Raw genomic sequence first — 25892 nt, forward strand, 5'->3', positions numbered from 1 at the left:
TATGATATAATTTTGAAATTTTTCAAAAAAAAAGATGGAATCAAACTTTTAAAGATGAGAAAGCTCATGATGAGGAATGCACCACATGACTTCAAAGCTTTCCTGAACTATTAACTTAAAACTGCTAATAACAATGATCAAGATCTACACTTGAAAACTATTAATAGCACAACGCTGATCCATAGATTCATAAACATCTACATCATACTGTGAGAATGCTCACTACAAAGAGAATCAACATTTGTAACAATTTAGATTCAGAAGAAGAGAACTCAAATTGCACGTTCCTTTATTTTCTTGCACCAAGAACCTAATGGGATTTCTTGATTACAAAGACAAAATCTATACATACTTTCCAAATATCATCTCCTAACCAAAATTTTAGCATAGTGCTCCCTTTTACCAAAGCCAAAAAGTCCCTTTACAAACCTAAAAGGCATCCTTATATAGAAATAGAGGTTAATAACTACCTCTTCATGGTTAATAACCACCTCCAAAATACATGATTTCGGTGAGGTTAATTAACCTCAACAAAATTAACCTTAAATGACAATGACCACTATTAGAAATGTATGGCTTGGAAGATGTCTTCAGAAGATTGAATCATTGACTTGATATTTATGAACCATGGTATATTTGTAGTCCTTAATATTAGAGAGGGAACATTCCATTGTGAGAGTAACATCAGAAGTAGTAATGTTGATTATCTTGCCATCAATGCAATAATCATAGATAGGATGATTACTCCTTGCCCATTCAAGCTTTCCCTTCAATGAATCATCCAGAGTCTTAACACTGGCTAGTGACCATGTAGTGTAGAGATCTTTGCTAAAATTCAATGTTTTGGTAGCTTTGCTATCACTGATTTAGTTTATTATTGATAAAGTGATCAACACGGTTGTCCTTTAATTTGAATAAAATCTGAAAACCTACTTTCACTTGATGCCCCATTTGTTATCAGTGTGAGGAAGTAATTATTGACGTAGTCATTTCCTCCAAGAGAGCTAATCTACATGAGACCTTGAGCAACAAGTTTGTCAGTTGCAACAACACCAAGTATCTGTGCCCCTAGTTTTATATTGAACAAAATTTTTTATTCTATCATGGTATCTTGATAATATTTGTGAATTGCACTTCAATATCACTTAGAATCCAATAGCACCACTGAGCAAGGCATCCCCATTAAGTTTAGGACTCAAATATGGTAGTGCAGATTCTACCTCTGGCTTCATCCATGATTTGGTGCATCCAACCTGATTCGATGACCATGCCCATTAATTCCAATGAGATGGCATATCCAAGGGCATTCAATAAAAGATAAATCAATAGCTAAACACCATAATATGTTCTGTCAAAGCTGAAGGTGAAGTTTGAATCATGATGTCATGCTTTCCATTATGACCAATAGCAATTCATCGTTGGAGATTATCATGTCGTGGGCTGAGAATAGAAATATTCTACTAAACAGTTCACATATGGTATTGACATAGTCAACATCACAATATTAATGATTTGACTTCATTTACTTCACTGATACATAGGCAGAGAGGAAATGATGAGCAATTTATTTGAGACTCACTTGTTTTCCTCACATATTCCTGCAGGCATTTCATTCAACATCTAGACATGAATTTCAATTGGAGTTTAGTCCATGACTACACGTCTCATTAGAGAATTTTCCCAAACACCCACAAGGCCTTGTTAGTGTACCTTTTTTTGTGCATACCCTGCAATCGACACCGTCCAAGACACCATATCTAGATCAAGAATTTTTTCAAACATGTATCATGTATCCTACAAGCTTCAACATTTCACATATCACATAAATGTCTACTGCTCTAACTTCTCTTTGAATTAGTGTTCCATTTTTATCAAAAGAAATTACTTCTATCCTTCTAAAGGCTTCTAGAAAGTCTCCACCTTGATGAGGAGGCCCATCCTAGCAGTTTGTGCCAAACCACAAGCTATGGCAACTGGAGTTGATATGATCAGGGCACGGGGACAAGCAATGACCAGGAGCACTAAAGATAAGTAGAGCCAATGCCATTTATTTTGCCTTTGGATCAGAGCTACCATTGTATTGGTAATTGCTCTCTCCCCTATGGATATGATTCAACCCATCCTAGCTAGCAGGTTTGACATACTTAGGTACTACTCTTGATGTTAAACTTTGCATTGAGGCAACTTTCTCCTCCCAACACACAGGTTCCTTCTTCACTCCAACAGCAATACTGTGAAGTTCTATGAAAGTGTTGCTGCCAGTGGACATCCTATTATTCCTCAACAATTCTTAGCAAACAATTCACCTTCCTCATCCAATTCCATTTTTTGTTCAACATGATGATCTTCTTACTTCTAATTCTTGGCCTTAATCAACTAAATAGATAGGTTAATGATTGCCTCAAACAGGTTAAGAAAAACATGTTTTTGGAGGCTATCATAAACCTTTTGAGAGGTTAATGGTTAAGAAAAACGTGTTTTTGGGGGTTATTATTAACCTTTTGAGAGGTTAAGAAAAATGCATTTTTGGAGAGGTTAATTAACCTACTCCAAAATGCGCAATTTGAAAGTTATCATTAACCTTTTGAGAGGTTAATGGTTAACGATAGACTTGAAAACACGTATTTTGGGTTTCAACATTAACCTGGGATAATTTAGAGCTCAGAAGCTAGATTTTAAAATTTTCAAGTGTTGTACAGAGCTGGGAATGAGCCGGAGACATGAAGATTTAGAAACTCACAAAAACTCAGAGATAAAAATGCAATTTAAAGCTTAAAATCAGGCAAGCTTCAAAAATTAACCAAGGCTTATAAAATTGAAATAATTTTATAACTGGGCAACAGTTGGCTCTAACTGGGGACAAGGATTGTACAGGACGAAGCTCAAATCCAGAATGAATAAAATAGTGTCTTATCCATTGGGCTATAACATAGAGTCATCTGAGGGACCATTTTAAAAAAGAGGGAACAAACTCTAAAAAAAAGACAACGGAAAGGAAAAACTAGGCAACAAAACAACACAACAAAAACTCCTATCTAAACTATATACAAGGGAGGTTTCCCTACCTCCCATGACTCAAGGTATAATCATGCAAATCCATTCACTGGCTGGGGAAAATAAATACCATAGTGTGCTAACATGTGGCCACTTTCAGGTTCCTGTGGACTCAAGTGTAAGTTCTCTTTTTGAATCCCAATTTTGAGACTCCTAGCATGCTTCACATCACTCGATAAAAGAATGTATCCAAATAACCATGTCTTATCAAAAATCTCTGATTTAGAAATCAACTTAGCTTCATGTTGCATGTTGTTGATGACTTCATTTCAAAAGGATTGATGGATAAGGCTCTCAAGTTCCTGGATGAACTTATGATCTTTTTCTCTATTTGACAAGCCTTGTACTTGAAATTCTGGTGATTGGTGATCATGGATTCCTGAACTTATTTTTGACACTAGACACATTTTCTTTTCCATAGGAATGTTTTTGTTTGTATTCTCTATGAAAGTCCTCCAATATGAATGCACATCCTTGTCACATTGAACCTTCCTAAGATATATTTCTTCCTTTTCTCTGATCAAATTGCTCAAAGGAGAAACAATCATCTTTTCCATTTCGGTGCACGTATGCTCTATTGAGTCTATCTGATCAAGAGAATTGATCATCAAGTGACATTGATGTAAGGAAAATTCTTTTAGAAGAGCATTTTCATCTATGCCTTCATCTTCACATTTTTCAATCATTAAATCACAACACATTTCTTCAAGGCCATTTACTTGTCTAGTGCAAGGTAACATCATAATGTTTTCTTCAATGTGGTTTCCACTTGTGAACTGGAATGCTTCAAATTCAGGTTTCATGCATGAGGAAGAATAAGAACTTGATGTGTCGTCTTCTCTTACTTGAAACTTATCTTTCATTTCCATGTCTATTGTACTTGTCATTAAATATTCATCAATGTTTACACAAGCTTGGCACATTAATTTTGCTTGATGACCATCTTCACAAAATGGGAAAACTTCATATTCCACTTGCATGTAACTTGGAAGGGGATCTCTTGACAGCTCATCATCTTTCTCTTGAAAATGATCTTCTACTCTTGTGATGATCATTCCACTTTCTAAAAACTCCTCAACATCCGCAAAAGTAAAGACTTCAATCTCAGGAGTTAATGAAGATGTCTACAACATTTCACTTGAGGTTATTTCTTCACTAGTGGTGGTAGAAGATTGTGAAAAATATTCTAAAGATTTTACTTCATCAATAGAGTCCTCGTCATTAATGATTAGGGGTGAATTAATAGGAAGGTCTTCTCCATAGAGAAAGTCATCATCTGAAGCATTTAGGCACCAAGTAGGAATAAAAGTAGTATGAAATTCATCTTGATCCACATTTCTACCATTTTTAATCATATCTTTTGTAATTCCTTGAGAAATATTTGATATTTCTTTTCCCTTCTCATTAGGATTGAGATTATTGAATATGTTCTCCTATTTTACATTACTAGACCCTTCTCCCATAGACATCATTTCTTGACCATTTCCTTGATTAGACATAGAATCCTCATCTTCTTTCATGCATAAATATTTACATGAGTCATTTCTAACATTTAGATCAAGAGATATTTTGTTACGAAGGAAATAATTCTTGGATGAGTCTTCTTTCTCAAGTTCTCGCAGTGTTTGAAGTAAAGAAGGATGTATGTTGTCAGGATCCAGGCGTGCATTTCCATAGAATCTTTTCAAAAATTCAACTTGATTAGGATCAATGGGAGCATGATTTTGATGAGAAATAGGTGTAGAAATTGGGGCACCTTTTTGACCAAGACTATCCATCTTTGATTGAGATGAATCACTTTTTTGGTCAAATTCTTCCTTATAATTACATGTAGAACTTGTTTCTAAAGATGATTTGGGCTTGTGAGAGAAAAACTAATAATCTTTACCATCTTCTTGTTCAATCTTTTGCAATGTCTAGAGAAAAGATGGATGAGTCTCTCCTGGATTTGGTTTCCGTCCACCATAGAAACTCTTAAAGAAGCTTGCTTGCGTAGGATCAACAAAAATCTGATTTTGTTTAGGTAGAGGTGCATGAGAGATACTTTTATTATTCTTCATCACTAATATAGATGAAAGAAATTTTTTAGTAAAGCCTTCTTTATCTTTATATGCCGAATCTTTTTCCAGAAAGGATTTTTGATCATGAAAAAGAAAACCATAATCCTTTCCATCCTCTTCTTCGATCTTTTGAAAAACTTGAAGTAAGTGGGGATGAACCGTTTTAGGATCTAGCATCCTATCACCATAGAAATTCTTTAAGAATTCAACTTGTAGAGGCTCATCAGGAATCTGTTTCTTAGGATATTGAAATTATTCATCATCACTATCGCTATCACTGTCACTTTCAACTTTTCCCCTATACCAAACCATGATTCTGAATTTTTGCCTTCAAATAGAGTCGGTGATAACCAATCTTTTAAAATAGAGTCGCCAACCTTCATTCCAGGGAAGGTACCTTTAATCAACCATGTTGTTAATTATTGTTCACTTGGTTTTGGATGTGACCAAGGTTTGGTTGGAGAACTAGAAAAATGTTCTCATGTGGTAGCACCATTGTGCTTCATTACAAGCGACTGTCAATCTTTCTTGTTCAGTCTTCCTAGCATATCTTGAGCAAAGATCAAGGCCATGGAGATATTTAGACTTGACAAAGCTATTGACAATGAAAATTTGGATTTGGAAATGGCTATTTCCCAACTCAAGAAAGAAAAAGAGAAAATCTCCCAATCCCTAAAAAGAAGAAAGGAACTTGCAATTCAAATGAATGATCATCTCTACATTGAAGAAAGAATTGAAGACTTTCATTCTTGAAGCAGCTCAAATGATGCAATCAAACAACTCTCAAAAAAGAATGGATCACTACAAGAAGAAGTGAGAAAGCTAAGAAGAGAGCAAGAAATCTAGTCAGTAAGGCTATGTGAAATCATGGAAGAGAAAAACAAAACAAAAGTAGAAATGGAAGGAAAAGATAATGAGTTTCAACATCTATCCCTTTAGCAGACTGACTTCATCAATCAAACCACCAATGCAAATGAAGAAATCATGAACCTGAGATCTGAGAATGAAATATTGTAGAATGATCTAAACTCTGAAAGGAAAATCAATGAAAGAATGATGAAATCCCAAGCTGACATGAATCAGTTGAATGAACAAAATCTCTATAGACAAAAGGGAAAAACAAGAATTGGATACAAAGAAATAGGTGAATCTTCCAAGCAAGGAGCTCAAAAGAACCAAAGACCTACTTGTAATCAATGTGCTAATAGAGATCATACATCAAACAAACATTGGAGTAATGGGAAAGAAAAATTCAATGGAAAATGCTACGATTGCAATCAGCATGGTCATAGGGCTAATGAATGCAAAGAGAAACCAAGATTTGAAGGCAAATGTCACAAATGTAAAAAATATGGACACAAGTCATCAGAATGAAAAACCAAGACATTGAATCCTGGAAAAGAAATTGTGAAAGCTATATTTGGTTGGGACTACAACACTTGGTGTAGATGTCATTACTGTGGAGAATTTGGACACATTGGTATGAATTGTGTTAAACATCATATGAGGAAAAGAGATACCACCAAAAGATGTTTCATTTGCACAGAACTTGGTCATCTTGCCAAGAACTATACGAATACTAATAGAAGTGAAGATAAAAATATGGTAAAGGTTGATAACATCTGAAAGTAGATGAGGTAGCAATGGGTTCCTATGTCTACCGAGGATGCCAGTTTAAACAATGATGGACAAGTCACTCAAGAATTGGGTGACTCTATCATTTCTAATTAAGTTCTCAAGGGAGAACTAGAACTAGGCTATCAAAGAAGACATCCAAATTAGTTTTAGTTAAAAAGACACCAAGATTCACATCCATATTTGAGATACAAAGGGATCACTAAGTAAGAATGGTATCAATTATTACCGAGTTACTTTTCTTATCGAGTGAGGTTGGGTCATAGACTCTACTATGCAAGGTTGAGAGTAATGAAGATACATATGGTTATCGAGTCCTGAAGACTTCACAGAGTGATCAATGCAACGTAGCAGATGACGGTCTATCAACATGATGTCAATTGATCTACTTTTGTACCAATCATTTATGATAAAATTTCAACAAAAGGCATGGAATTGAAGTTATTTTTATCGTGAAATTTTGTGGGCTATTACAAGTGTGATCTTCAGTGCAATCAAAATGATTTGAGAAAATTTCCAATGAAAGTTTTTAAATTCTCTTGACCTACTGAGTAAAGATGGCATCCAGAAGCAGCAGGGTTAAGTAAGGATCTGACATGTTGGTTCATGATGTTGAATGGAACCCACGTGATTTCAAGCTTACTCTTGCGATCATTGAAACCCTAGATCTGAGTGGAGTGCAATCTCAAATCCCTCCATAGGTACTTCTAATAAATGATATTCACACTCATTTTAAATGTGTCATTCAAGAGATTGGTACATTAGAAATGGACAATGCCCTAGATAAGCTTTGTCTAAATGGAATTTTGAAACTAGAGCACCAACACCTAGAAACCAAAGGGTTAACACACATCCCACACATGCCTTGTGAATTTCAAGTGAAATGGATCAGGTTCATCCGTAGTTGGGTGCATAATGGGTAGCTATGGCTAGGGAAACCTATTTTGATAGCTAAGAAGATGATTCATCACATTACTGGTCTCCCTATGCTAGCCAAAGCCAAAGCAAAAAAAACCCTAGGTTAGGCAGAACTTGAAAAGAAAACCCTAGTAGAATGGGATGGCATAGGAATGAAAATTAGCAGTATTTCTAATGTAGAATTAAAGTTTGGTATTCACATCATCAGACATAAAATATATAGCTCTAGCAGGTTGAATAGTGTGTCATGTGAAGCTATGGACTTGGCATACAAGGTGGTATAGAACAATTTAGCATTCAAGCTTGCTAAGTTATTTTTGAAGTAGTTCAACAAGAATATGGAAAGTATAAGGACATCAAAGAATAACCCATGTAAGTTTGGTCCTTTATTAAATTGTCTATTCTGTTATGTTCAAAAATTCTTCCCTTCTAAATGTATTGTAGTTTGCAGAAAAGATGTGTCTGTGCTTTATCAAATCAATGAGTATATTGCCAAGATGGGTGAGAATTATAATAGTATTATGGACAACTATTTCGATGCATTTAAGGAGAAAATGAACAATAGGTTCAAGATTCCTAAGAAGTTAGTTGAAGACTACAAAGATGATGTATGCTTCATGGTGTATAGTGACAAGGTGTACATTTAGGCAATTATGCCTAGAATAGCATGGGTAAAACCTCTTGGTTAGGAGGTTAATATTGATGGAAAAAAGGATATCATTGAAGCTCTTGTCAATGAACTGATTTATCCTAAGGCTACATATTTTGGGACATATGATGAAGCAAAAGCTAGGATTGAACTTGAAATAGATCTCCCTCAAGCGGTCAACAAAGGAAAGAAAAGGATTGCTAAACTGAAATCAAGTTTAGTCATCTTATTGACTGAGGGGAAAGGTGAGGATGAGCAAGGTGAGGAAGTAGAGGATGAGGAAGAATCAAAGAAAGAAGAACTATTGAAGAAAAACTGCAAGGTTATCATCACTAAGCCAACAAATCCATCCACTATTGTATTCACCAAGAGGTTGAGAAAGAAAGTTGATAAGGAAGGTGGAGACATAATATTTAGTAGACCTCTACCCACCTTCCAAGATAGATTGAATGAATTGGAAGTTGGAGAAAGCATTCAAGTGTGAAACTAGGACTGAGACAAAGTAGAAGAAAATATAATATTTGATCATGGATAAAATGGGTAAGTGGAAGTACTCACCTAACCAACTTATATCTCAAATTTTTGATGCCTTAATGGAGAAAATAAAGCCAAGATGGGAGTTTTCCATGCAAACTATCAAGGAGATATATGGGAAAACCTTGAGGTGGCTATTATCAAGCATATTAGATACAGAGGTAAAAGAGTCACTGAAGAAAAATGAAGATAAGAACACTCTTAAGTTCAATACTTGCCTAATTTTGATAAAGGGTATTGAGCATGTTGTGAAGAATTCAACAAACACTTGGAAGAATGTTTATCATCTTTACAAACCAAGTGATTTTCCTGTAGATGTAAAAGATGATGATGATGATGAAGACAAGGATGAAGAGGATGATGAAGGATCAACTAAATTTGTTACAACTAATTATGAAGAGTACAAGGAGTAAGAGGTTGTAGAGGAAGAAAAGCAGGTTGATGAGGAGACTGACCCAGTCAAGATAGTTGTTGTAGTCATTGCCTCACTTCCTCACTCCCTAGGAAAACCATCATCTACATTAAACATGGAGACAGCCTCAACAGTTTTGATTATGACCACTATTGACAACTCAAAATTCCAATCACTCTTTGCCTCTATTTAGATCAGTATATCATTGACTGAAGTGACTTCCACTTCATCTACTAAGCTGCAAACTCCTTCTTCATCAACTGAATTGGCTTCATCTACCAAGTTGGCAACAACTGTAGATACATCAATTTTGAGCACATTAATTTTGAATTCTTTGTGTATTTCTGCAAGTATTCCTTAAGTTAGTATTGTATCTATTTTTTTAACTAGCCTAGTATGTTTACTATTGTTTATATTTCGGATACAAAGGCAATAAGTGCAATGATAGTTGAGACCATGCCTCAACTAAGCACAATTTTTTTGGGAAAAGGAAAGGAGATAGAGGAATAAATTGACTTAGATGAGGAAATAGTAATCCCTAATTGGGATATCTACAAGCTCACTCCAAACAAAATGCAGGCATTTGGTGAACTCCTCCAGAAGAAGGCTAAGTAGCAAAGACTAAGAGAGGAGAGAGATAAGGAATTCAAAGTAATTGAAGATGAAAAGAACATTTTGGCAAAGGCCATAGGTATTGAGGTTGATTCTTCTCAACCAATTTTGTATCAACTAGCAGAGGCAGTCCAAAAATTTAATGAAGATACTGATGGACAAGATAAGCTAGTGCCAAAGGCTAAAAAGAAGTTTGATAATAAAGTGTTGGAGCACATTTCTCAGTAGATAGCTATTCATCAAGTAGAAATTTCTACAATTTTGGATAATTGAGAAGCATCTTGTTCAAATGTGACATCACTTTTTGGAAATCTATGTGATGTTTCTAAATTTACTAAAGAAATAAAGGACAATTTGTCCAAAATAGATGAAGATCTGAAGACTAGTGCTCAACAGCTACAACTTGACCCTAGTTCAAGTTATATACATTTAAATAAAATAAGATTTTTGTCAAATATACAAGCAAAATTTCTCAGAGAAGAAGCAAGGATTAGATCTACATTGATAGATATAAAAAATATGATTCTTCCCAACATGGATGCACTATAGAAACATATTGCACATTCAAAAAATCTCATCCATGACAATAAATTCTCTATTGTAGATCATATGATAGAATTGTTAGCAGAAGTCCAAATTGCACTTCATACATGTAAGGTCCTGCAAGACAATCGGAATAAAACCTTGGCAATCATTCTCAAGGTACATTCAGAATTCTTATCTCATTTTGGTGTTTCTATGTAAATAAATAGAATAAATCTTTGGCATTACTATCAAAAAGGGGGAGAAAAACATATGGTATGAGGGAGAAAGATGGTATGGGGGAGAACTATGGTATGTGGGAGAACATGAAATAAGTTGACAGTAAGAAATGTATAGTAAGATATGATATATAGTATATTGTATGAAAGAACCTTACCATGTACAGATATATACCTTATAAAATCAATTTTTCAAAAATCTCAAAAATAGTATACTCTACCAAGCTAGTATCAGAAGGTGATGGATAAAAGGTATTCAAGAAACCTTTTAAATTTAGCATTGGCTGATAAGTTTTTTTGTCACTAATGCCAAAGGGGGAGATTGTTGTCATATCAGTCAAGTTTGTTATTAGTGACACACTTATTCAAATTGTATATAGCTACTGAGCTTATTGTATAGCTATCAATGTTTTCCAAGCACTTCAGTTACCAGTGAGTTCTATATTTGCTACCAAGTCCTTTGGATAAATTCTAGTGGTTACCAAGAAATTTTAGTTAGTGTGAAGATCAGCAAAGTAAACCAAATATTTTAGTGTATCCCAAGCTTACCAATTCAAGATGAGTTGTGCAATGTTCACCAATTCATAGTTCATGTAATATGAGTCCAGTGTTAACTGAGCTACTCTATGTTAACCAAATGATTCAATTTATACCGAGCTCAAGGTGATAGTTTTTACCAAGTATTCCCATGGTAAATAAGTTATTTAGTTCTTGCTGAATTTCACAATATCTACCAAGTCACCAGTGCAGACCAAGTTCAAGACTACTTGGAAGTAATCAGAATGAATCAAACTTCTATGTCTATCGAGTGCATGACAATGCCAAGCATTGATAGTAAATGTTAAGTATCAAAACCTCACTGAGTCATTCTTTAGAACCCAAGTTTCTTCATGTGGGCTGACTTTATAATATTTATGTTAACTTGTATTGTGGATGACTTTTTTATTATGTAAATTGGATTGGTATATATTTGTAATGTATTGTATCATATCCATGTAAGTAAGGTGTACAATGTAATCAAATGCAATCAAAGAAAAGTAGTAAAGAGTGAATTACAAAGGCCATAATAGTATAAGGAGTAGCAAAGACATATCTATCATAGCAAGGTGATCAGTATGCAAAGGAATCTCATTCAGCATAACAAACTGTAGATCAGAGATCAGCTACTATTTCATCCTAACAGGTGGACCAGTCAAATTGACCTAACAATCTTTTATAAATATTTTTACTGAGTGTATACTTCATTGTATGTTGAAAAATCCTTTCACAAGGTGGACCTAGCAATCCTTATTGCTCCTAACAAGGCAGATCATCAGAAGTGATCAATGTAAGCTTTAACAGGTTAACATTATACTGCAGTACTAAAGTTTGTGGGTATCATCCCCACCCTAGTTTTGCATTCTATTTGGAAGGTTTTTGGGTCACCAAATCTTGTGTCAAATTGTTATGAATTCTTTCATGTTTTTCAATTTCTTATGCATGCAATTAGATCAAATTATATATGATGAATTAAATGATAATTGAAATGTTCGATCAAGAACTGAAATTGTTGAAGTTTTTGAAGTTACTGATTTACCCCTCCCCTCTCAGTAACTTAGCATAGCCTTGAATATTTCCAAGAGTATGATCCAAGTGTGGAAGATGTGTTTACAAGTAGGGATGTCAAGTTTAATGAGGGGTTTGATGATGTGTCAAAATCCTCTCCTATTCCAAAAGTGTCCATAGATAATCATGAATCTCCCAATGATTGTGAAAATGGTGAAAGATTAAGGAACCCTTTTATATGTTTGAAGAATCTAGTCCTCTTCCAAAGACCAAGAGTATTCAAGATATATATTAAAGAAATCATCAAATTAACTATGCCTTGATGACCACCATAATGAAGACTAATGATCTTCAAACATACAAAGAGGCTAAAAGAAAACATGAATTGGATCAAGCTATGAAAAATGAGAACGATTCCTTGATAAAAAATAAAACTTGGGAATCGATAGAGTTGCCAAAGGGAGAGAATATGGTTTAAAAGAAGTCGGTTTATAAGAATAAGTTTAAGTTGGATAGGAGCATTGAAAAATACAAGGCAATATTAGTGGACAAAGGATATTCACAAAAAGAAGGAATTTTTTACACACAAACTTTTGTCCCAATAGCCAAGATTCGTACTATTAGGGCTATTATAGCTTTGGCAGCTCACTTCAAGTGGTCTCTACACCAAATGAATGTTAAGGTTGCATTTTTGAATGGTGAAATTGATGAAGAGATTTATATGACTCAGCCTCAAGGATTTGAAATTATAGGACAAGAACACTTGGTTTATAAATTAACGAAGTCTTTATATGGTCTCAAAAAAGATCCAAGAGCTTGGTATACTAAGAATTGGTGAATATTTTCAAATTCAAGGATTCCATAATAGTCCTAATGATCCAAATTCGTATGTGAAGGAATTTGATGATGGTGGTATCATAATTATTGTGCTTTATGTTGATGATTTTATTATCAAAGGACATAGCATGGATCAAATTGACAACATAAAGTTAAACTTTAAAGATACATTTGAGATAATAGATCTGATGCGAAAGCATCTTGTATTAGGAATTTTGTATATTATAAAATTGTGGAGGAGAGAGAAAGAGATGAAAATTAGAAGAAAAATAAATTAAAATGGAGAAAAGAGGGAAAAGGCATTAATAGGTGGCATTATCATATGTAACTTGTGGCTAGAGGGTTTATTTAATGTAACTTCCTAAGTCAACTTGTGGTTTGAGGGTTTATTTAATGTAACTTGCTAGTGGTTGACTTGTGACTTATTTTGGTATAAGTAGAGGGCTTTGTCTTTTCATTATTCATTCATGGAGTGATTCATTCATTAGGAAGAGAAGTGAGTGTGGAGATTAGTTGAAGAGCGAGTTTTCCTAATTCTATGAATAGAACATCGAATGTGAGGCAATTTATAGTAGGATTGTGATAAATCATCTAGCATAGAGAAGAGCATGGAAGAGTGAGAGAATATTTTTAGAGTGTGTGAACAAAGCACCGAATGTGAGGCAGTTTACACTTGGATCTTGGATAAAGTTTGAGAAGGGCTAGTAGTTGTGGCCTGGAAAATAAAGAGATTTCTTGGTGGGCTTGCAAGCACAAGTTGAGATCTTCCTTGGAGGTTTCTACCAGAGTGTGGATCTAGACTAGCTAGTGTTTGGGTTGGATCTTGAGGGATCTTGTAGAACTATTATTGTAATTGCTTTGTATTTGGCCATAACTAAGAAGGCCTTACAATCTGGCATATTGCATGTAATATGTTATATCTATGAATAAATTATTGTAATTTGGTATCAGATCTTGCATTATTACTTCTTTTTGTTGTGTTTCCACTATGTTGTTATTTTTTGGGGGCTAGGATATCTCCTCTAAGGATTCTCCTACCTTGCACTACATCAGGTACTATTAGAGCTTAGTTGTTCCTAAGTGTACAAGAAGATCACCAAAGTGTGAGGTAGTTTTTACTAGGACCTTGTTTGGGCAAATTTTGTCAAAGAAAAGGTTGTTCCTGAGAAAGTAGACAAATCATTAAAGATGTGGCAATTTGCACTAGGAATTGGGTTGGAGAAGTAGATTTGAGTTGATCTTGATCTAGTGGTGGATTTTCTTTCTTGAGTTGTAGATCTCTTGGTTGTGAGGTGGTAGATTATGGTTCTAACTTCCATTTGCAAAGGGCTTGCAGATGGATCGATGGATGCAAAGGTGGAAGACCAATTTTGTTGAGGCATGAATATAGAGAGTTTGTAGATTGCAGATCTATGGTCCTAGACTTGTGATGTGGTTCCTAATTTTTCACGTGAGGTGGCAGGTTGACTTGAAAAGAATTCAAAGTTGTCACAAGGAGTGTAGGAAGGATCTTTTACAAAGGATTTATGAAGATCTTGGGAGATTTCTCTGAGAGGATTGGACCTTGAGATGATTACAAATCTTCGTAATGTGTTGGAAAGGAGGTTTTCTGAGAAGTATGCTTGAGTTGAAGCTAGTTTGGGTAATCGAGCTAAGAAGGAGGTTTCTCAATTTAAAACTAGTTTGACTAATCAATATAAGGACATGATGAGGAAGGAATTTTTTAAATGTTTGTGGATATGGAGTCTACCAATTTGGAAGAGAGTTGTTTGGTCGATTAAGAGACTTGTTCGAAAAAGAAGATGACATAGCGAGGTTGATTTTGGTTTTGTTGATCAGATTGTGGAGTCTGATATAGAACTTGTAGAGAAACTTGAGGTTGTTGTTAAGGATATTCCTAATCTTGTTGATGTTGGGATAGAGATTGGTTTTCATCATCCTTCAGTTGAGTCTAACATGGAGATTGAAGATCACTCTATCATGGATGGTCTAGTTGCTTTTGGTGGTGACTTGTATGTTGCAGAGCATCTTATTGTGAGCAATGAGGCTACTGGTGTTGTGAGTTTGGAATGTGTTGATGGAGAGCTATATATTGTTGTTTATTTGGAGTTTGATGTTGTTTGTGTGGATTCACTAGTTGCTTATGTGAATGAGGCTTTGTTGATGAAGCATTATGTTTAGTTTGTTCCTGGAAGTGAGCACACTGATTGGATGGTTGAGATTCTGGTATTTTACTGGGTGATACAGATGTGGATGATGTGTAGATTGGTTTTCTTGCCTCTGTCAGAGTGGAAGCCTTTGGTGAAGATGAAGATGGTTGTAGATCTTTCTTTTGGCGTCAAAGTGTGAGACACATTTTTCTATCTACTTAGGGAGTCTAATGCAGGAGCATCTTGCATTAGAAAAAAAAATTAAAATTAAGTTTTTTTTAAATGTGGAGGAGAGAGAAAGTGATAAAAAAATTAGAATAAAAAAAAATTAAAATGGAGAAAAGAGGGAAAACGCATTTAAGAGGTGGCATTATTATATGTAACTTGTGTCTAAAGGGTTTATTTAATGTAATTTGCTAAGTCGACTTGTGGTTTGAGGGTTTATTTAATATAACTTGCTAGTGGCCAACTTGTGGCTTGGTTTGGTGTAAGTAGAGGGCTTTGAGTTGTCATTATTCATTCATGGAGTGATCCATTCATTAGGAAGAGGAATGTGGAGAGTAGTTGAAGAGCAATTTTTCCTTAGTCTGTAGATAGAGCACTAAATGCGAGGCAGTTTACAGCAAGATTGTGATTAATCATCTAGCTTGGAGAAGAGCATGGAAGATGGAGTAGCTAAGTGAGAGAAGATTTTCAAAGTGTGTGACAGAGCACCAAATGTGATGCAATTTACACTTGGATCTTGGATAAAGTTTGAGAAGGCTTGGTAGTTGTGTCTTGGAAAACAAGGAGATTTTTTGGTGGGCTTGCAAGCACAAGTTGAGATCTTCCTTGGAGGCTTCTACTAGAGTGTGGATTTGGAGTAGCTAGTGTTTGGGTTGGATCTTGAGGGATCTTCTAGAACTGTTATTGTAATTGCTTTTTATTTGGCCATAATCAAGAAGGCCTTACAACCTGACACATTGCATGTAATCAATTATATATATGAATAAATTATTGTAATTTGGTATTAGATCTTGCATTATTGCTTCCTGCTATTTTGTTTTCTCTATGTGGTTATTTGTTGGGGTCTAGGAAAGTTCCTCTAGGGATTCTCCTACCTTGCGCTACATCAAGATCTTGGCTTTCTACACAATTTTCTTAGTATATAAGTATGGGAAAAGGATGATGGTTTTTATCTCTCTCAAACAAAGTATTCTCTATACTTGTTGAAGAAGTTTAGAATGGAAGATTGTAAGAGTGTGTCTACTCCAATTGCTCTAGGATTAAAGTTAAGAAAGGACATGGAAGGTGAAGATGTTTATCCTACTTTATATAGGAAATTGGTTGGTACTCTTGTGTATTTGACACACACTCATCTAGATATTTATTTTGTAGTTAGTGTGGTTTCTAAAAAAATTAGTTCCCCTAAGGTCACAGGTTGGATAGTAGCTAAAAGATTACTCAAATATGTGAAAGGGACTTTAACAATGGGCATCTATTACTCCTCTCATGGAAATACTCTAGTTAATGGTTATTCAAATTCTAATTGGGTAGGATGTGTTGATGATTGCAAGTCCACTATAGGTTATATTGTCTATCTTATTGCATGTCCCATTTCATGCTATAGTGAAAATCAATCTACCATTGCTCTATCGACTATAGAAGCTAAATATATTATAGAAAATGAAGCAACAAAATAAATTTCTTGGTTACCTACTTTAGTTCATTTTGCTAACCAAAGTGCAATTTTATTTTCCAAGAATCTATAGTGTTTCATGCTCACACCAAACATATCAAGGTCTATCATCATTATATCTTGTATTTGATACAGTAATAAATGGTTCGTCTACAATATTGCAAAATAAAAGACCAAAGGGTTGATTTATTCACAAGGCCTTTAATTGAAGCAAATGTTTTATCTCTTCTACATCTTTAATGCTTATGATTAGTAACATGATTATCTCATTATTGTCATTCAAGGGAATTCTTTTGAATTCCAACCATTTTTTTAGAAAATAAGTGATTATAAATGGGTAGCTAAACAAGGCTTTAGGTTAGAACCCATCATATGTAGATTATGGAGAGATATTTAGATAGTTAACTTATAGGTATTTAACATATTTTGTGTAATTAATTTAAGGAGGATATCAAAGTAAATTAATTACACTATTTCCTCTTATTGGTGGTCAGCACATGCCACCATTTTTTCCATGTGCAGCTAGCCATTTCTACCTACAACCATCTACCATTTTCCTTAACAAAACTCATTAATAATCCTAACAAACCCCAATCTAGAAGTTTATGTATATTTATGGTAAGTTTGATTATAAATACAATGACAAAGCCCGGTGTTTCAGCACTCAAGTTTGGATTTCTTCTCTATGTTTTATTTCTTTATTTTTTAGATATTTCACAATCTAGAGATCTATGACCAACAAAGGGTTTCTTTATGAATTAGTAATAAAATTGGCTAAGGTAGTAGTGTAAACAATTTAACTTCACAACATAAAAAAATTCAGCACAAGAGAGTGTGGAGTACCAGTTTTCTTGGCACGTAATGGATGTTGAGTGACAGTTAGATGGTTCCAAGTGACTCAAAACATGACAAAGTCAAGTGAGCTCAACAGCAAGGGAAACTTAGCATAGTGTATGAAGAGTGAGCTTAGAATTATTGTCGAGCGAGCTTGGTCATTTTTGTAAGGTGGAGCTTAGCAATAGAGAATGTTGAGTTAGCTCAGTCAACAAAAAGAAAGTGGAGCTCGGTAGGCTAAATACACAACCAACACCAAGAATCAAGTGGACCCAGTAGACATGCTAAGTGAACTTGGTTAGAGAGTAAACTGAGTATTCTAACAATAGGTTTTTTGTCTAAACTTTTCCACTATTAAAAATTGCATATAGAAATAACAATAAAGCTTTCAAATATGAACTTCTCAAATGCTAAACACCATGCAATAAAGAATAGAAAGTAGATAGTGAATATATCTATGCCTTCTTGCTTGCTTTCTATTCAACTAGGTTAAACTATTACAAAATCTAGGAGCATTTGGCTTCAACCAAAAAACACTAAAACTTCAACTAATAAAACTTAAACTTGCAACACTAAGGGCTACATACAATAACCCCTAGAGCAATCACTGCTTCTGAAGACAAACCAATATGAACTTAAAAAATGACAAGGAGATTAAACATGTGCTACTGCAAACATGAAAAGTGAACTATCTTCCTAACCTTTGATCTTTGTTCAGAATATTCTTCCTCTTCTCTGATCTACTGATCTTCTTCTTTTCTCTACACTCTACTCTGCACTTCTTTGATCTCTCTAACTAACTGATTGAGCGAAATAGATTCATTCCTTTTTTCTTACTACAAAATATTTTCCCTCTCATTTTGAATTTGAAACTCACCTACCAAGTTGAATGTTGTCAGGTGAGTAGGTGGGTGTTTGGCTCCAAGGGCAACTGACCAAATGTAATAAATTTTTGGCACTCCCCCTTTGTCTCAAGCCAATCAAAAAAAGGATCACTCCTTATCTAAATCAACTACACCAAGAATCTCTCTTAGGTGCACAAAAGTTCCAATTCCTAAAGGATTAGTAAATATATCTACTAGTTCCTACTTAGACTTACAAAATTCCATCTTAATATCCTCAATCTCCACCAACTCTCTGATGAAGTGATATCTAATCTCAATGTTCTTGTTTCACCCATAGAAGACTGGATTCCTAGACAATGCAATTGAGGAGATTTTGTCACAAAATATTGTAGTTCCATCCTCTTTCCTTTCATTCAAATCTATCAAGATTCTCCTTAACCAAATAGCTTGACATATTTTTGCATTCACTGCTATGTATTCAACCTCTATTGTAGATTGAGCAATAATAGTTTCTTCTTGGATGCCCATGAAATTGCACTCTATCCTACATGAAACATGTATCTAGAAGTGCTCTTCCTATCATCTAGACTTGCAGCCCAATCACTATCAGTGTAACCAACCAACTTAAAATCATTATCTGTAGTATACAAAATCCCAAATCCCTTAGTACCATTTTCATACCTTAGTATCCTCTTTCCTGATTGCCAATGGGAATCCTATAGTGTTTCCATAAATCTAGAAATTAGACTTACTACATGCATCATGTCAGGCAAGTTTCTATCAAAAACATCAAACTTCCAACCATACTCTTATATAGTGTTGAATTCACACTTTTTCTGTAATCTTCCATACTCAACTTTAGACCTATTGTTCTTGGTGTTGGGGTTGCCTTACTATTCTACATTTTAAATCTCTCCAAGATCTTCCTTGTACACTTTTCTTGAGAGATGAAGATACCATCATGCATTTTTTTTACTTCTATGCCTAGAAAGTACTTCAAGAAACCTAGATTTATCATCTCAAACTCATTTTTCATGGCCTCTTTGAACTCACCAATTAGGAAATTATCATTTCTAGTGAAGATTAAGTCATCAACATACAAGACAAAAATCAACACTTTACTATTTTCTACCTTGATGTAGAGAGTGGACTCATTATCGCTTTTCCTAAAGCCATTTCTCATCAAATATGAGTCAATCCTATTGTACCATGCTCATAAAATATGAGTCAATCTATACACCTTGTGTTCTTCACCTAGAACTTCATAACTAGGTGGCTGCTCCACATATACTTTTTCTTTTAATACATCATTCAAAAAGGTGGACTTTACATCCATTTGATATACCTTCCATTTGTGTTGGGCTGCAATTGCTATGACAGCATGCACAATTTCCATTCTTTCAACTGGGGCATATGTCTCATCATAATCTCTACCATACTATTGCTTGTACCCCTTGACTACTAAACATGCCTTATGCATATCTATTTTTCCTTTAGCATTACACTTGGTCTTGTAAACCCATTTCACTCCAATTACTTTCTTCTTGGGAGGCAAAGTAATTAACTCCCGTGTCTTTTTTTTTCAATAGCATTTATTTCCTCATCCATGACACTACACCATTTCTCTTACTTTACAACTTCCTCAAAATAAGTTGGATCACTATGAGAAAATAATACAAAATTTACACTCTCACCATAATTTTCCTCATAACTTTCTTCTTGGTATATCTCCCTTAGAATTTTAATCTTTCTTGGCAATAGGGAGGTGAGAGTGGGATCTAAATTCTCAATATTGCTACTCCTACTAGTTTGCATACTAGCTTGGGGTTGTCTTTAAGTGCTTGGAGCTGTTGCTCAACATGTTAAGTGTTGCTTTCCTTTTTTCCTTTGTCTGCAATCCATGTTTACTACTTCATCTTCCTGATCATCACCAATGTCTTCCTCTTCCTCATCAATACTCGACACTTTTCTTGAAGGGCTTGAAGATTCATCAATCAAGCCATCCCATGACTAATTTTCAAGAAACTCCACATCTCCTAAAATGATGATCTTATTGGTGATTAGATCATACAACCTATAGGCCTTTGATTGTGAGCTATAACCTATGAAGATACACTTCACACCTTTTTTATCCAACTTTTGCCTTTGTTCCTTTGGCACATGTGCATATGCTACACATCTGAACACTCTCAAGTGTTCAACTATCTATCTATTCCTTGACCAAGACTCAAGAGAAATCTTGTCACAAACTAACTTTGTAGGATACCTATTAATCAAATATATTGTTGTTGCTATAGCTTCTCCCCAATATTCAGTTGGGAGCCATTTTTCTTTCATCGTGCTTCTAGCCATTTCAACAATGGTCCTATTCTTCCTCTTAGCCACTCCATTTTGTTATGGAGTATAAGTGGTTGTAAGCTCTTTCTTGATATCATTCTTCCACATTCTTTTTTAGCTAGGACTTTAAATTCAACAAATTTATCAAATGCTTCAAATTTTCTCTATAGAAAATACACCCATGTTCTATGACTAAAATTATCTATGAATATCATAAAATAAGTACTCCCCACAATAGAAGTAGTTTGTATAGGGCCTACTAATTTAGAATGCACCAATTCTAGTGTTTCTCTAGCCCTTCTAAAATTTTCAGAATTAGAGGGAAGCCTATGTTTCTTACCCAAAATGCAAGCCTCGCACTTGTCATATGAATCTACTATGCTTGGAAAACCATCTACCATTATTTTCTTGGACAAAAAATTTAAACCGACAAGACCAAGATGTCCATACCTGAGATGCCAAAGCTTGGAGGGGTCTTCAATCATGCTCCCAAGAGATTATTTTTGATGTACTATTGTACATGCATGCTTGGGAGGTGCAACACTAACTTGAGAAGAGAAGCATGTATTTATCCTCAAAGAGAACATCTAGTTCTTTGTCATTTAAACTGCTACAAGTAATCTATTACTCTCATCCTTTTCATGAAGGACACACTTGTCATTTTCCATCAGTACCTTGTATCCATTTTGAATGAGTTGTCTAACACTCCTCAAGTTGTGCTTCATACTAGGGTAAAATATACATTCTATATCTCCTTCTTCTCAACTTGCTTGGTGCAGACCATGATAGATCCTTTGCCCAGTACAAGAACATCATTTTCCACCTTAATTTTAGACTTAAAAGTTATATAAATGAAAGAAAATAAACTTTCATTACCACTCATGTGATTGCTACAACCGTTGTCCAAATACCATACATCAAGGCTACGTTCTTCACTAATGTTACACATGATGAAGGTTGCGGGATTGTTTGCATTTCCCATGTTCACATCACCATATTAGCATTCTACTTTGATAGATCACCCTGCTTCTTTTAGAATTCACTAGCATAATTCCCATACTTATGATAGTAGTAGAATTGAACATTTCTTTTTTTGGAGTTGTAATTCTTCTTACCTCCTCTAGAGTTGTTTTGAGAGGTACTTTCTCTCTCTTGGTTTCTTGCTCATCCTGAGCTTTGTGCACTAGCATTCCTTTGACCATTCCTTCCATGACCTCTACTTCTTGAGCCTCTATTAGAGCCACTTCTTCCTCTCCCCTTGCCTCTTGAGTTCTCTTGAGCCTTAAAAGACTACTCTTGGGAAGTTGTTGCTGATTTGTTGATCCGGTGCTCATGGGTTTGAAGAGTTCCCATAAACTCATCCATGGTCAATATGGTGAGGTCCATTTCTTCCTCTATGGTCATCACAAGGTTGTCATATTTCTGAGGTAAACTCCTCAATATGTTTTTCACAATCCTCTACTCTTCATAGTCTTCTCCATCCAATTTGAGTTGGTTTATCAAAGTGGATATCCATGAGCTAAACTCTACAATAGGTTCATTCTCCTTCATCTAAAGGATCTCAAATTCTCTTTTGATCATTTGTATCTTCACTACTTTGACCTTATTCATCCCCTTGAAATTTTTCTTAAGGATATTCTATGTTTCCTTTGCACAATTTGCTACTACAATCTCGAGGAAGATTGTCTCTATCATTGATGCCTCAATTAGACTTAATTCCTTTTCATCCTTTCTCCGTGACTCCTTCATTTGAGTCTTATGTGAGTTTGTGAGGGCAACATATAGTATTGGGTTTGCAACATCATTGAATCCATTGATCACAAACTCCTACAAGTCATTAGCTACCATTATAGTTTTCATTTTCTTTTCCCATGTATCATAATTATATCCATTACAGGATAGTGGTTGCTGCCATATCTTTCCTACATCTCTTGCTATATCAAATATACCTAGAAAACAAATGCCTTAACTCACTGTGGATATGGGGTCTCAAAACTTTGATAACATTGAAAGAATTCAACTTTACAACATCAAATTTCACTTGGCACAAGAGAGTGTCAAGTAACAGTTTTCTCGTCACACAGTGGATGTCAAGTGATAGGAAGATGGTGTCAAGTGAGTCGGCACATGAAGAAGTTGAGTGAGTTCTATAGCAAGGAAACTTGGCATAGTGTATGCTAAGTGAGATCAGCAATATGTATGTTGGGTGAGCTTGGTCACCATTGCAATGTGAAGATCAATGTAGAGAATGCCAAGTGAGCTCGATCAACAAAAAGAAGGTAGAGCTCGATAGGTTCAACAAGCAACTAGTGCCAAGAATTGAGTGGACTCAGTAGATGCACCAAGTGAACTTGGTTAGAGAGTGAATCAAGTGTTCTAACAACAAACTTTCTATCTAAATTTTTCACCATTAAAAAATTGTAGAGAGAAATAACAATGAAACTTTCAAATATGAACTTCTCAAATACTAAACACCATGTAATAAAGACTAGAGAGGAGACAAAAAATATTTGTATGCCTGCTTCCTTTCTTTCTATTCAACTAGGTTAAACTATTACAAAATCTAGGAGCATTCAGCTTCAACCAAAAAACACTAAAACTTCAACTGATAAAACTTTAGCTTACAGTAGTAAGGGCTACATACAATAACCCTTGGAGAAATCACTGCTTCTTAGGAAAAAACAATATGAACTTACCAAATGACAAGAAGATTCAACACGTGCTACTACAAATACAAAAAGTGAACCTTCTTCCTATCCTTTGACCTTTTTTCTAAATATTCTTCCTCTGATCTAATCTGTTGATCTTCTTCTTTTCTCTGTACTCTACTCTGCAGTTCTCTAATCTCTCTAACTGACTAATTGAATGAGACAAATTCATTCCTTTTTAATTACTATAAATTTTTTCCCTTGCATTTTGGATTTCAAATTCACTTACCAATTTGAATGTTGTTAGGTAGGTAGGTGGTTGTTTGGCTCCAAGAACAATCGACCAAATGCAATAAATTTCTAACAAATAGATTGTGAACCAAGAATGATGAATTCCATAATGTGAACCTTAATTTTAACCTCACAGCTACATGCTCATGACCATTGAAAGGAAAAAAATGAAGCAGCATTATCAACATGAACCAAACAGAAGGCGTGAAAAATTTTAATGGATCTTGGAAAATTCATTCAGGTTTAGATTGAAGATCTTTGGGAAATGGGGCCATGAAAAACCACTCAATGTATAGTTTTGTATACATGTACTCTTTGTTCTAGGAAATTTATATTTTCTCTTTTATTTCACTTGGTTTTATATAAAATAAAATCTTTTATGAAGGCGTTATTTTTATTTATTTGTTCATTTCAATCTCAGGCATTTAAAGTATTATTCAATAGAAAAAGAAAAAGAACAAAATCAAATCTATAAAAAAAATAGTAGGTTTAAAAAATAGAAATATATGTACAGTTAATGACACAACACTAATTGAAATAGGGCTATTAAATATTTTAAGGAAGTATGAGAACTCGATTGATTAATGTCTAAGTAGTACAAATTCTAAAACTACAATATCTTTTTTTTACTAAGGTCTTATCTTTTAATGGGTTGCTTTTCTAATGTGTGATTTGATGATACCCAATGTTCAATTATTTCATTTGAAGGATCATTGATACTCTCATTGTTTCAATGGAATGTTTTTATTAGTCGATTAAAGCTAACTAATTTCTTCTATTTTTATAATAATAAAATACTATTTAATTATTAATTACTATTTCCTTATATAATCCTCAATTAATCTAATTCATCATTTGTCTTAATCAATTCATATTATTTAATTTACTCATCATCTTGAATTAAATAATTTGTATAGTTTTTTCTTTAAAATATTTAAGATTTCTATACATTATTTTAGTTTGACCTTTAATTTTAATAATCATTTAAATTACTTTTTTTAATATAAATATATAGATTTTAATCTATTAAAATAATATTAAGAGTATTTTTACATAGTATAGTTTTCTTTTTTTTCAAATGTTTGTTTTGTATCTATAATATTTTGAGTAGGACTTTGAAGCAATAGGGACACACCTAGAGTGCCCAACTTCATAGTATAACACCACCTTCTTAACAATTATCATTACCTTAATTTTTATATAGAATCATGCAATGTAGATAGACAATCATCAATCACCATGATCCAAATTTATCTCATTACCTTTCCACCAAAACTCATTATCTCTTAAGGATAGCACTCTAAATTTGTCTCCTTATGTCTCCACCACAATTCCTTAACACTCCAAGATAACACTCCTTATATATCCAAATAACATATATCTCCCATGATTGGAACCTTATCTCTCTTGTATCTCTAAGTCTTAGATGATTGTTAAAGGGCACATGAATAAAGAATCTAAGTTGGCACTTGAGGATTTGTAACATTAGAATAAGTGGGGTAGGCATAATATATGAATATCAATAAAAAACTAGTTGGTGGGGGCAAGAAACCACAAACTAAGTCATTATGTGCACAAATGAAGGACATTCTAGCAAGAGGGATTAGAACATCTAACCTATTTCATAGGATTCCAAATCATAATTGCATTGTTGGGTGAACCCTTAAGTTATATTTAAAATAGTATTATTCCTTGCCTTATATAAGATAGAGATTTAATTTTTTTACTTGTCTTTTAATATATTTAATTTATTAAACTAATCAAGTGTCTTATGATAAAATTTTCAAAATTAAATTATAAAAATAATTATCAGGTGCAAATTTATTTATTTTTACTAGGCACTAAAGAATTTCCTAGACTTTCATTGAATTTCTATAAGAAAAAAAAAATCAAGGGAAAAATAATAGGATAGGGTGGCGAAGATAAAGGTGCATTTATTATGCATTAGGTGAGTTTGAGATAGTTACTATGAGGAAAGTAAGGAGGATAAGTGAGGATTAGTTATGTGTCAAAAAGAGCACCAACATTATTTTTTCAGCATTATTATTGTGAGTGGAGTGTTACTAAGTGGTGAAGAGGGGAACTTGATCAA

The sequence above is a fragment of the Cupressus sempervirens genome, chromosome 3 (genome assembly GCF_028749045.1).
Source record: "Cupressus sempervirens isolate cs-2001-9-10 chromosome 3, ASM2874904v1, whole genome shotgun sequence".
In the NCBI taxonomy this organism is placed as follows: domain Eukaryota; kingdom Viridiplantae; phylum Streptophyta; class Pinopsida; order Cupressales; family Cupressaceae; genus Cupressus; species Cupressus sempervirens.